The 10,315-nt window shown below is 29.0% G+C and overlaps 2 non-coding genes across 2 annotated transcripts; one reads left to right on the forward strand and one right to left on the reverse strand.

Moving 5' to 3' along the window:
* The first annotated feature begins 3,978 nt into the window (after nucleotides 1-3,978).
* On the forward strand, nucleotides 3,979-4,051 carry Trnav-aac (transfer RNA valine (anticodon AAC)). Its single transcript has one exon. It is a non-coding gene; the product is annotated as a tRNA-Val (tRNA).
* Nucleotides 4,052-9,569: 5,518 nt separating this feature from the next.
* On the reverse strand, nucleotides 9,570-9,642 carry Trnav-aac (transfer RNA valine (anticodon AAC)). The gene has a single exon. It is a non-coding gene; the product is annotated as a tRNA-Val (tRNA).
* Nucleotides 9,643-10,315: the final 673 nt, after the last annotated feature.

Here is a 10,315-nt window from a genome sequence, read left to right on the forward strand (position 1 = left end):
AATGCACTGCCTTAGTTTATCAATTACTAGCATTTGTCAATATTATGATGGTGTTTTGTACCCTTTATGGTCAAAAACACTCGTTAAAACCTCCAAAATAAAGATTGTTTAATGTTACCGCATAGCATAAAATTCTTAACAAGGACGACATCAATTTTAAAAACAAATTTAAAGAAGTCTAATAAATTTCTGCAACAATGTTTTACGTTCATAGGAGTCCAGTATTAGTTTTAAAAATATGAAACAGGCCCCATTCTAATTCACAGAAGAAATAATCGAGAAATATTGAAAAAAGTGATCAATAATATCCCGTTTTCTCTGGTGAGATTTGAATGAAAAATTTTGTTCCCGTTTATGGGCTGGACGAATTCAGGCTATTTTATCATCAAAACCTTGCAAATTCCGGGCTTTTGAGTTTAAAAATTTTGACTGAAAATCCGGGCAACATACGAGCAGATTTGATAAAAATCCAGGAACTACAAAAAAAAGTCAATATTAAAAAGTCAATATTAAAGATTTTTAATCGTATTTTCTTCAAAAATCCATTTAAGATCTTTTGCGCGAAATATTTTGCGTTAATACCCCATGAGGGTCCATCAAAGTATGTCTCAGTGAATATTTCAATTAACTTTATCCAGTATGACATTTTTGAAATTCATGCCTATTTTTGTCATTTTTGTCATTTTTGTCATTTTTGTCATTTTTGTCATTTTTGTCATTTTTGTCAATTTTTGTCATTTTTGTCATTTTTGTCATTTTTGTCATTTTTGTCATTTTTGTCATTTTTGTCATTTTTGTCATTTTTGTCATTTTTGTCATTTTTGTCATTTTTGTCATTTTTGTCATTTTTGTCATTTTTGTCATTTTTGTCATTTTTGTCATTTTTGTCATTTTTGTCATTTTTGTCATTTTTGTCATTTTTGTCATTTTTGTCATTTTTGTCATTTTTGTCATTTTTGTCATTTTTGTCATTTTTGTCATTTTTGTCATTTTTGTCATTTTTGTCATTTTTGTCATTTTTGTCATTTTTGTCATTTTTGTCATTTTTGTCATTTTTGTCATTTTGGTCATTTTTGTCATTTTTGTCATTTTTGTCATTTTTGTCATTTTTGTCATTTTTGTCATTTTTGTCATTTTTGTCATTTTTGTCATTTTTGTCATTTTTGTCATTTTTGTCATTTTTGTCATTTTTGTCATTTTTGTCATTTTTGTCATTTTTGTCATTTTTGTCATTTTTGTCATTTTTGTCATTTTTGTCATTTTTGTCATTTTTGTCATTTTTGTCATTTTTGTCATTTTTGTCATTTTTGTCATTTTTGTCATTTTTGTCATTTTTGTCATTTTTTTTATTTTTGTCATTTTTGTCATTTTTGTCATTTTTGTCATTTTTTTTTATTTATGTCATTTTTGTCATTTTTGTCATTTTTGTCATTTTTGTCATTTTTGTCATTTTTGTCATTTTTGTCATTTTTGTCATTTTTGTCATTTTTGTCATTTTTGTCATTTTTGTCAGTTTTGTCATTTTTGTCATTTTTGTCATTTTTGTCATTTTTGTCATTTTTGTCATTTTTGTCATTTTTGTCATTTTTGTCATTTTTGTCATTTTTGTCATTTTTGTCATTTTTGTCATTTTTGTCATTTTTGTCATTTTTGTCATTTTTGTCATTTTTGTCATTTTTGTCATTTTTGTCATTTTTGTCATTTTTGTCATTTTTGTCATTTTTGTCATTTTTGTCATTTTTGTCATTTTTGTCATTTTTGTCATTTTTGTCATTTTTGTCATTTTTGTCATTTTTGTCATTTTTGTCATTTTTGTCATTTTTGTCATTTTTGTCATTTTTGTCATTTTTGTCATTTTTGTCATTTTTGTCATTTTTGTCATTTTTGTCATTTTTGTCATTTTTGTCATTTTTGTCATTTTTGTCATTTTTGTCATTTTTGTCATTTTTGTCATTTTTGTCATTTTTGTCATTTTTGTCATTTTTGTCATTTTTGTCGTTTTTGTCATTTTTGTCATTTTTGTCATTTTTGTCATTTTTGTCATTTTTGTCATTTTTGTCATTTTTGTCATTTTTGTCATTTTTGTCATTTTTGTCATTTTTGTCATTTTTGTCATTTTTGTCATTTTTGTCATTTTTGTCATTTTTGTCATTTTTGTCATTTTTGTCATTTTTGTCATTTTTGTCATTTTTGTCATTTTTGTCATTTTTGTCATTTTTGTCATTTTTGTCATTTTTGTCATTTTTGTCATTTTTGTCATTTTTGTCATTTTTGTCATTTTTGTCATTTTTGTCATTTTTGTCATTTTTGTCATTTTTGTCATTTTTGTCATTTTTGTCATTTTTGTCATTTTTGTTATTTTTGTCATTTTTGTCATTTTTGTCATTTTTGTCATTTTTGTCATTTTTGTCATTTTTGTCATTTTTGTCATTTTTGTCATTTTTGTCATTTTTGTCATTTTTGTCATTTTTGTCATTTTTGTCATTTTTGTCATTTTTGTCATTTTTGTCATTTTGTCATTTTTGTCATTTTTGTCATTTTTGTCATTTTTGTCATTTTTGTCATTTTTGTCATTTTGGTCATTTTTGTCATTTTTGTCATTTTTGTCATTTTGGTCATTTTTGTCATTTTTGTCATTTTTGTCATTTTTGTCATTTTTGTCATTTTTGTCATTTTTGTCATTTTTGTCATTTTTGTCATTTTTGTCATTTTTGTCATTTTTGTCATTTTTGTCATTTTTGTCATTTTTGTAATTTTTGTCATTTTTGTCATTTTTGTCATTTTTGTCATTTTTGTCATTTTTGTCATTTTTGTCATTTTTGTCATTTTTGTCATTTTTGTCATTTTTGTCATTTTTGTCATTTTTGTCATTTTTGTCATTTTTGTCATTTTTGTCATTTTTGTCATTTTTGTCATTTTTGTCATTTTTGTCATTTTTGTCATTTTTGTCATTTTTGTCATTTTTGTCATTTTTGTCATTTTTGTCATTTTTGTCATTTTTGTCATTTTTGTCATTTTTGTCATTTTTGTCATTTTTGTCATTTTTGTCATTTTTGTCATTTTTGTCATTTTTGTCATTTTTGTCATTTTTGTCATTTTTGTCATTTTTGTCATTTTTGTCATTTTTGTCATTTTTGTCATTTTTGTCATTTTTGTCATTTTTTTCATTTTTTTCATTTTTTTCATTTTTTTCATTTTTGTCATTTTTGTCATTTTTGTCATTTTTGTCAATTTTGTCAATTTTGTCATTTTTGGCTTGAGTCTTTTTTCAAGGCGGAACTGTTTTCGTCAGGTCATAGGAAGGTCTGAACTTCACATCTTCAAATATTCGAATAGGGTTTCCAGAGTCTCCCAGTCCTGGATTAGGACTAAGATCAAGTATCCGTTTAATAAGTTCAAGATAAAATACAGGATCAGTGTCAGTATTCAGAACTTTAAAATCCGGAATCAGGATATAGGATCAGCATCCCAATTAGGAAGCAAGGTCCATGATCAGGATCAGAGTCTTTGATCAGCATACAGAATCAGCAAGATTCTGAGCATGGTTGAGAACCCTGAATCAGGATCGGAATCAAGGATTAGTACCAGCATCTGGATCAGGATCTTGATCCTGTTTCGGATTAAAGTCAGGATGAGGTTCAGGACCAGAAAAATATCAGTTCAACTCAAAGTCAACCCCTTCCAGTTTTAATTTAAAAAAATCAATGATCCTGAGACTGTGTTTCGATATCAGTGGATGGTTGGATAGAAAATAGGTCATACGCATAGCTCGTGAATAAAAAAATACTCCAATATATCTAGGTGAGATTTGATTTCAAAAAAATTTGATATTCTTTGTGACAATATGAGCTTGAAAATGCTCGAATAAGGAACCATGAAGGAAATTGAATATTCTGAGTTATGTGACTGAAGCTTAAAATGAGTATCAATAAAGACTAGGATTTCTATTGGAAGACCATTTTCCTCAACCTGATATCTGTTTCCGTGGTGTAGTGGTTATCACATCCGCCTAACACGCGGAAGGCCCCCGGTTCGATCCCGGGCGGAAACAGGAATTATTTTTTCCAACATCTTCTAATAGTTTATTACTTCCCATCTTTCTAAACTTTTGTTGAATTGATCACTTCCGTTCTCATCCTAAACTTGTTAGCAATTGCACAGATAATCATGGCCAACTCTCCCATCATAAGAGGCGAGTGAAACGCAAAACAATTTTTGTTTACAACTTTTCGCACTTCCAATCGTCGCTCGTACAAAACCACGACGACTTCCCCGCGTGTCCTCCTTCAACCGAGAGCGTATTTATTGCTTCGATTCGCTCCCACACCCACACGAGTTTGCTTGCAATTTGTTGCTGTAACTTTTTTTTTCGTTCAAGATAAACAACAACATCCAGTTTGGCCAATTCTGAGCGCGTTAAATAGAATTTGAGAAGAAAAAAAAACAAACTCTAAACAAGAACGAGAGCACCACTAATCTCAAGCTGGTTCTATCAAATGTCGTGTGGCAGGAGACGAGCAGGGCAGAAACCAAAACAAAACGGTCAGATGGATTGAGAAAGATGGGGCTTAATTTTTGAAAGTCGGAAAAAAATTATAAGTAAAATCAACCGACAGAAATATTTTTTCAAAAAAATCATCTGTATTGTGTCTTACTGAAAATTTGTGGACGTCTTGTAGTGGCCACTTTGAAAATTTCTGCTCGAAATTCAAGCCGTGCTTGGTTTTGTAAAAAAAAAAGAGTCAAACAGCATAGTGTGATTAGATAAAGCTGCTGGGCTGCGCAAAATGTTGACCTAGTTCTGAGATGGAGGTGCAAAATATTGGCGTGTTTACGAAAGCTAAACTTGTTTATATACATTTACAAACACACATTTAATATGATAAATTGAAAACATCCAATGGAATTTTTCATTGCTCGAATATTTTTATTTGGTAGTTTGTATTACAAAGCAACGTCGCTCACTCATGGAATTTTTTTTTTATTAAAGATCTGAACTTGATACGAAAAACTACACATGGAAGGATTGCTATTTGCATATGCAATTTCCTTCTATAATTAAAAATCGCATCAGTAGAGTCAACAAGTCTGGTTTTGCTCTTCATTTGAGATTGTAAACCTTGTGTATAAAACAAATATGAAAAACAAACACAAGAGTAAACGACTTCTTCTGAATATACCTATAATTTAAAAAAAAACGTGATTGACTTTGATTTTAAAAGGAAAAAAAAAACAAGACGAATCAATTTATTTTCTTTAAAAAAAATTTTAGACATTCAAAAAAAATTACACAAGAATTTTTTGAAATACATTTTAATCCACATGCATATGCAACGATCCACTGATTTGTGAGTGGCTTTCAAGACTGTATTAGCTGCATTAATCAAACTAGTCGTTTGTTTACAATCGTGCCCTGGCTTTGGCATACCTACTAGCTAAATAAATAAGAATGAAAAGCCGTTGAACGAGAATTGCAATGAGATGAAGAAAGGTCACGACACAATCAACATCATGATGGGCCAGAATATATTACTCTGCTGGCACAGAAATACGAATCTGTCATTAAAATAGATCACAAGCCAGGCAAAACACAACAAAAGTTCTCGCAAAGATCGCGTGTAAGATTGTTTACAGCTGATTTTACAGTTCTAAAGCAGATGCCAAAGCCACATGCGGTTTACAAAATGATGCAAGAAAAGTGATTGAATTGTCATTATAAATCTAAAAAGAAACAAAAAAATAATTGGCCAAATCAGAGAAAAATAAACAATATAAATTATCTACAACGAAAAATAGCAAAATAACCTTCTATCCATAATTGCATAATCTATTTTAACAATTTTGACAATTTTGACAATTTTGACAATTTTGACAATTTTGACAATTTTGACAATTTTGACAATTTTGACAATTTTGACAATTTTGACAATTTTGACAATTTTGACAATTTTGACAATTTTGACAATTTTGACAATTTTGACAATTTTGACAATTTTGACAATTTTGACAATTTTGACAATTTTGACAATTTTGACAATTTTAACAATTTTAACAATTTTGACAATTTGGACAATTTGGACAATTTGGACAATTTTGACAATTTTGACAATTTTGACAATTTTGACAATTTTGACAATTTTGACAATTTTGACAATTTTGACAATTTTGACAATTTTGACAATTTTGACAATTTTGACAATTTTGACAATTTTGACAATTTTGACAATTTTGACAATTTTGACAATTTTGACAATTTTGACAATTTTGACAATTTTGACAATTTTGACAATTTTGACAATTTTGAAAATTTTGACAATTTTGACAATTTTGACAATTTTGACAATTTTGACAATTTTGACAGTTTTGACAATTTTGACAATTTTGACAATTTTGACAATTTTGACAATTTTGACAATTTTGACAATTTTGACAATTTTGACAATTTTGACAATTTTGACAATTTTGACAATTTTGACAATTTTGACAATTTTGACAATTTTGACAATTTTGACAATTTTGAAAATTTTGACAATTTTGACAATTTTGACAATTTTGACAATTTTGACAATTTTGACAATTTTGACAATTTTGACAATTTTGACAATTTTGACAATTTTGACAATTTTGACAATTTTGACAATTTTGACAATTTTGACAATTTTGACAATTTTGACAATTTTGACAATTTTGACAATTTTGACAATTTTGACAATTTTGACAATTTTGACAATTTTGACAATTTTGACAATTTTGACAATTTTGACAATTTTGACAATTTTGACAATTTTGACAATTTTGACAATTTTGACAATTTTGACAATTTTGACAATTTTGACAATTTTGACAATTTTGACAATTTTGACAATTTTGACAATTTTGACAATTTTGACAATTTTGACAATTTTGACAATTTTGACAATTTTGACAATTTTGACAATTTTGACAATTTTGACAATTTTGACAATTTTGACAATTTTGACAATTTTGACAATTTTGACAATTTTGACAATTTTGACAATTTTGACAATTTTGACAATTTTGACAATTTTGACAATTTTGACAATTTTGACAATTTTGACAATTTTGACAATTTTGACAATTTTGACAATTTTGACAATTTTGACAATTTGGACAATTTGGACAATTTGGACAATTTTGACAATTTTGACAATTTTGACAATTTTGACAATTTTGACAATTTTGACAATTTTGACAATTTTGACAATTTTGACAATTTTGACAATTTTGACAATTTTGACAATTTTGACAATTTTGACAATTTTGAAAATTTTGAAAATTTTGACAATTTTGAAAATTTTGACAATTTTGACAATTTTGACAATTTTGACAGTTTTGACAATTTTGACAATTTTGACAATTTTGACAATTTTGACAATTTTGACAATTTTGACAATTTTGACAATTTTGACAATTTTGACAATTTTGACAATTTTGACAATTTTGACAATTTTTAAATTTTGACAATTTTGAAAATTTTGACAATTTTGACAATTTTGACAATTTTGACAATTTTGACAATTTTGACAATTTTGACAATTTTGACAATTTTGACAATTTTGACAATTTTGACAATTTTGACAATTTTGACAATTTTGACAATTTTGACAATTTTGACAATTTTGACAATTTTGACAATTTTGACAATTTTGACAATTTTGGCAATTTTGACAATTTTGACAATTTTGACAATTTTGACAATTTTGACAATTTTGACAATTTTGACAATTTTGACAATTTTGACAATTTTGACAATTTTGAAAATTTTGACAATTTTGACAATTTTGACAATTTTGACAATTTTGACAATTTTGAAAATTTTGGCAATTTTGACAATTTTGACAATTTTGACAATTTTGACAATTTTGACAATTTTGACAATTTTGACAATTTTGACAATTTTGACAATTTTGACAATTTTGACAATTTTGACAATTTTGACAATTTTGACAATTTTGACAATTTTGACAATTTTGACAATTTTGACAATTTTGACAATTTTGACAATTTTGACAATTTTGACAATTTTGACAATTTTGACAATTTTGACAATTTTGACAATTTTGACAATTTTGACAATTTTGACAATTTTGACAATTTTGACAATTTTGACAATTTTGACAATTTTGACAATTTGGCAATTATATCATAAAAAAATATGAACAGCAGAATTGGTTTTAAATAAAGAAAAGGGAGCAGAATCATTGAAAAAACCTGCAAACACCTTTATCGTGAAATGCACCAAAAAACAGCACAGCGTTCAAGTGTCGATTGTAAGGATTCGACCACAAGATGAAACCATAAAATCCACATATATTTGTTTTTGCATTTCCATTCCCGGATCGTTTTTTTTCCTTCGGTGGCTGATTGTAAACAATAAAAGAAACCATTTTCCGAAAACAGCACTCTCGGTTTGAAATTTATGAAGTAAAAATCAGAACCAAGTGGATCCAAAAAAAAACTGAGAATCAAGAAAGTAACGAAAACCGTCAACTTTTGGAGAAACGCGGATGGTGGTGGCCATTAAACAGAAATCATAAAAGAGAAAACTTTTTTTTTATTTGGCTCTTTTCTAAGCAAAATTCGGAAGAAACTCCAGGAATAAGCAACATTTGCTCTCCCCGACAACGACGATGAGGACGTCAGCGAACAAAGGAAAAGGAAAACATACTTTCAAAAGGCGAATTTCAATCAAGTTTTTCTCAATCCAAAACCAAGGGAAGGGGGGATGTCAAGGGATATCTGAAATTTGGGGCTAAGGGGGGGAGGGTCGTTTTGGATGAAAAGAAGGTGCTCTGGATCGAATATTACATGAGGGTTTCTTCTTTTATTTGCTTTATGCTATCTTTAGAACTTGGCAAAGTCATTGAAGGGCGGAGGACTCGCCAAAATCTTTCGTCTCAAGAATGTTGATTCCAGGTAATTTGGAATATTTGTCCATAAGTCGACACACTCAACCAGCAGAATGGAGGAAGTTTTGAGTCCAGCGCTCGTGATTCACGCTGTAAATTTGAAGGGATTCAAGTCTTTTCAATCGACTCAATCGTAGAAAATATGTTTCCTATCAATTCACAAAGAACGAGCGATGACGTCAATGCGCTCTCGTTTTCTCCATTCGGAATTCGTTTCTTTTCGGTTCGCGGCTAGGGAAGCAACTAAGAAAATGGTAAATGTGGCAAAAACTCGGAAACAGACATCTTTTCTGAAATGCTGCTTTAGACCCAATTGAAAAACACAGAAAAAAAATGAAAAACAAATGGATTGATTTGTTTGTTTGCACTCGCATTCACGAAAAAGAAAGCACTGAAAAATTGTAATAGGTACAAAGAATTGAAGCAGCAAAATAAAATCGAAAACAATCAAACCACAACCACACATACTAAGCGAACCGAGAAGTTGAAATGGAAAAAGTTTCTCGTCGATAACTTCGGCGACCAGAATCAAATAATATCTTGATTGCGTTATTTTGACTACAAAATTTTACTTATCATATTTGCAGACATTGCAGTTGGCATGTATGTTTCGATCAAAATTAAAAATTTAAAAAAATTTGTTTCCGCCCGGGATCGAACCGGGGGCCTTCCGCGTGTTAGGCGGATGTGATAACCACTACACCACGGAAACGATGAAATAAAAGTTCGAAAATTATCACCAAAATCGCCAAAGCAACAGTACTATTGATGAAGCCCATTACACAATTTAAAATTCCCTCACCCAGTGATTATATCCACCCACACGATCACTCAACTATGTACAACATATGGCTAGAACCACTCAAAGGGTGATGTATTTATTGCTCTTGCCTGCCACTATTAAGGCGCACGTGTTTTTTTTCGCTAGATAACTTGTTGCTTGTCTGATCTCGGCGATATTATTCTTAACCACACACGAAAGTGATTTAAGTCTAGGGCAAAGTTGCATCAGCCTGATTCCCAGTTAGTCAGTCAGTTGGTGGTTGTCACAAACAAAATTAGACTGATATTTCGAATTGTGCAGTGAAAATTGATTGGGAATTACAATAATAATAATCGCAGGTGGACACTGATCGTTTGAATTTTTCAAAATGAATGAGAAAGATGATCAAGGTAAAAGCGCATGAAATAAAATGTTTGTGATAGAAATTAAAAATAACATTCAATAAATCTTCTCCTGAATCTCATGACAAAAATTTAAAAAAAGTTTAAAAAATTACAAAAATGGAAAAAATGGCAATAATGACAAAAATGACAAAAATGACAAAAATGACAAAAATGACAAAAATGACAAAAATGACAAAAATGACAAAAATGACAAAAAT

The sequence above is a fragment of the Uranotaenia lowii genome, chromosome 2 (assembly GCF_029784155.1).
Source record: "Uranotaenia lowii strain MFRU-FL chromosome 2, ASM2978415v1, whole genome shotgun sequence".
NCBI classification, from domain to species: Eukaryota; Metazoa; Arthropoda; class Insecta; order Diptera; family Culicidae; genus Uranotaenia; species Uranotaenia lowii.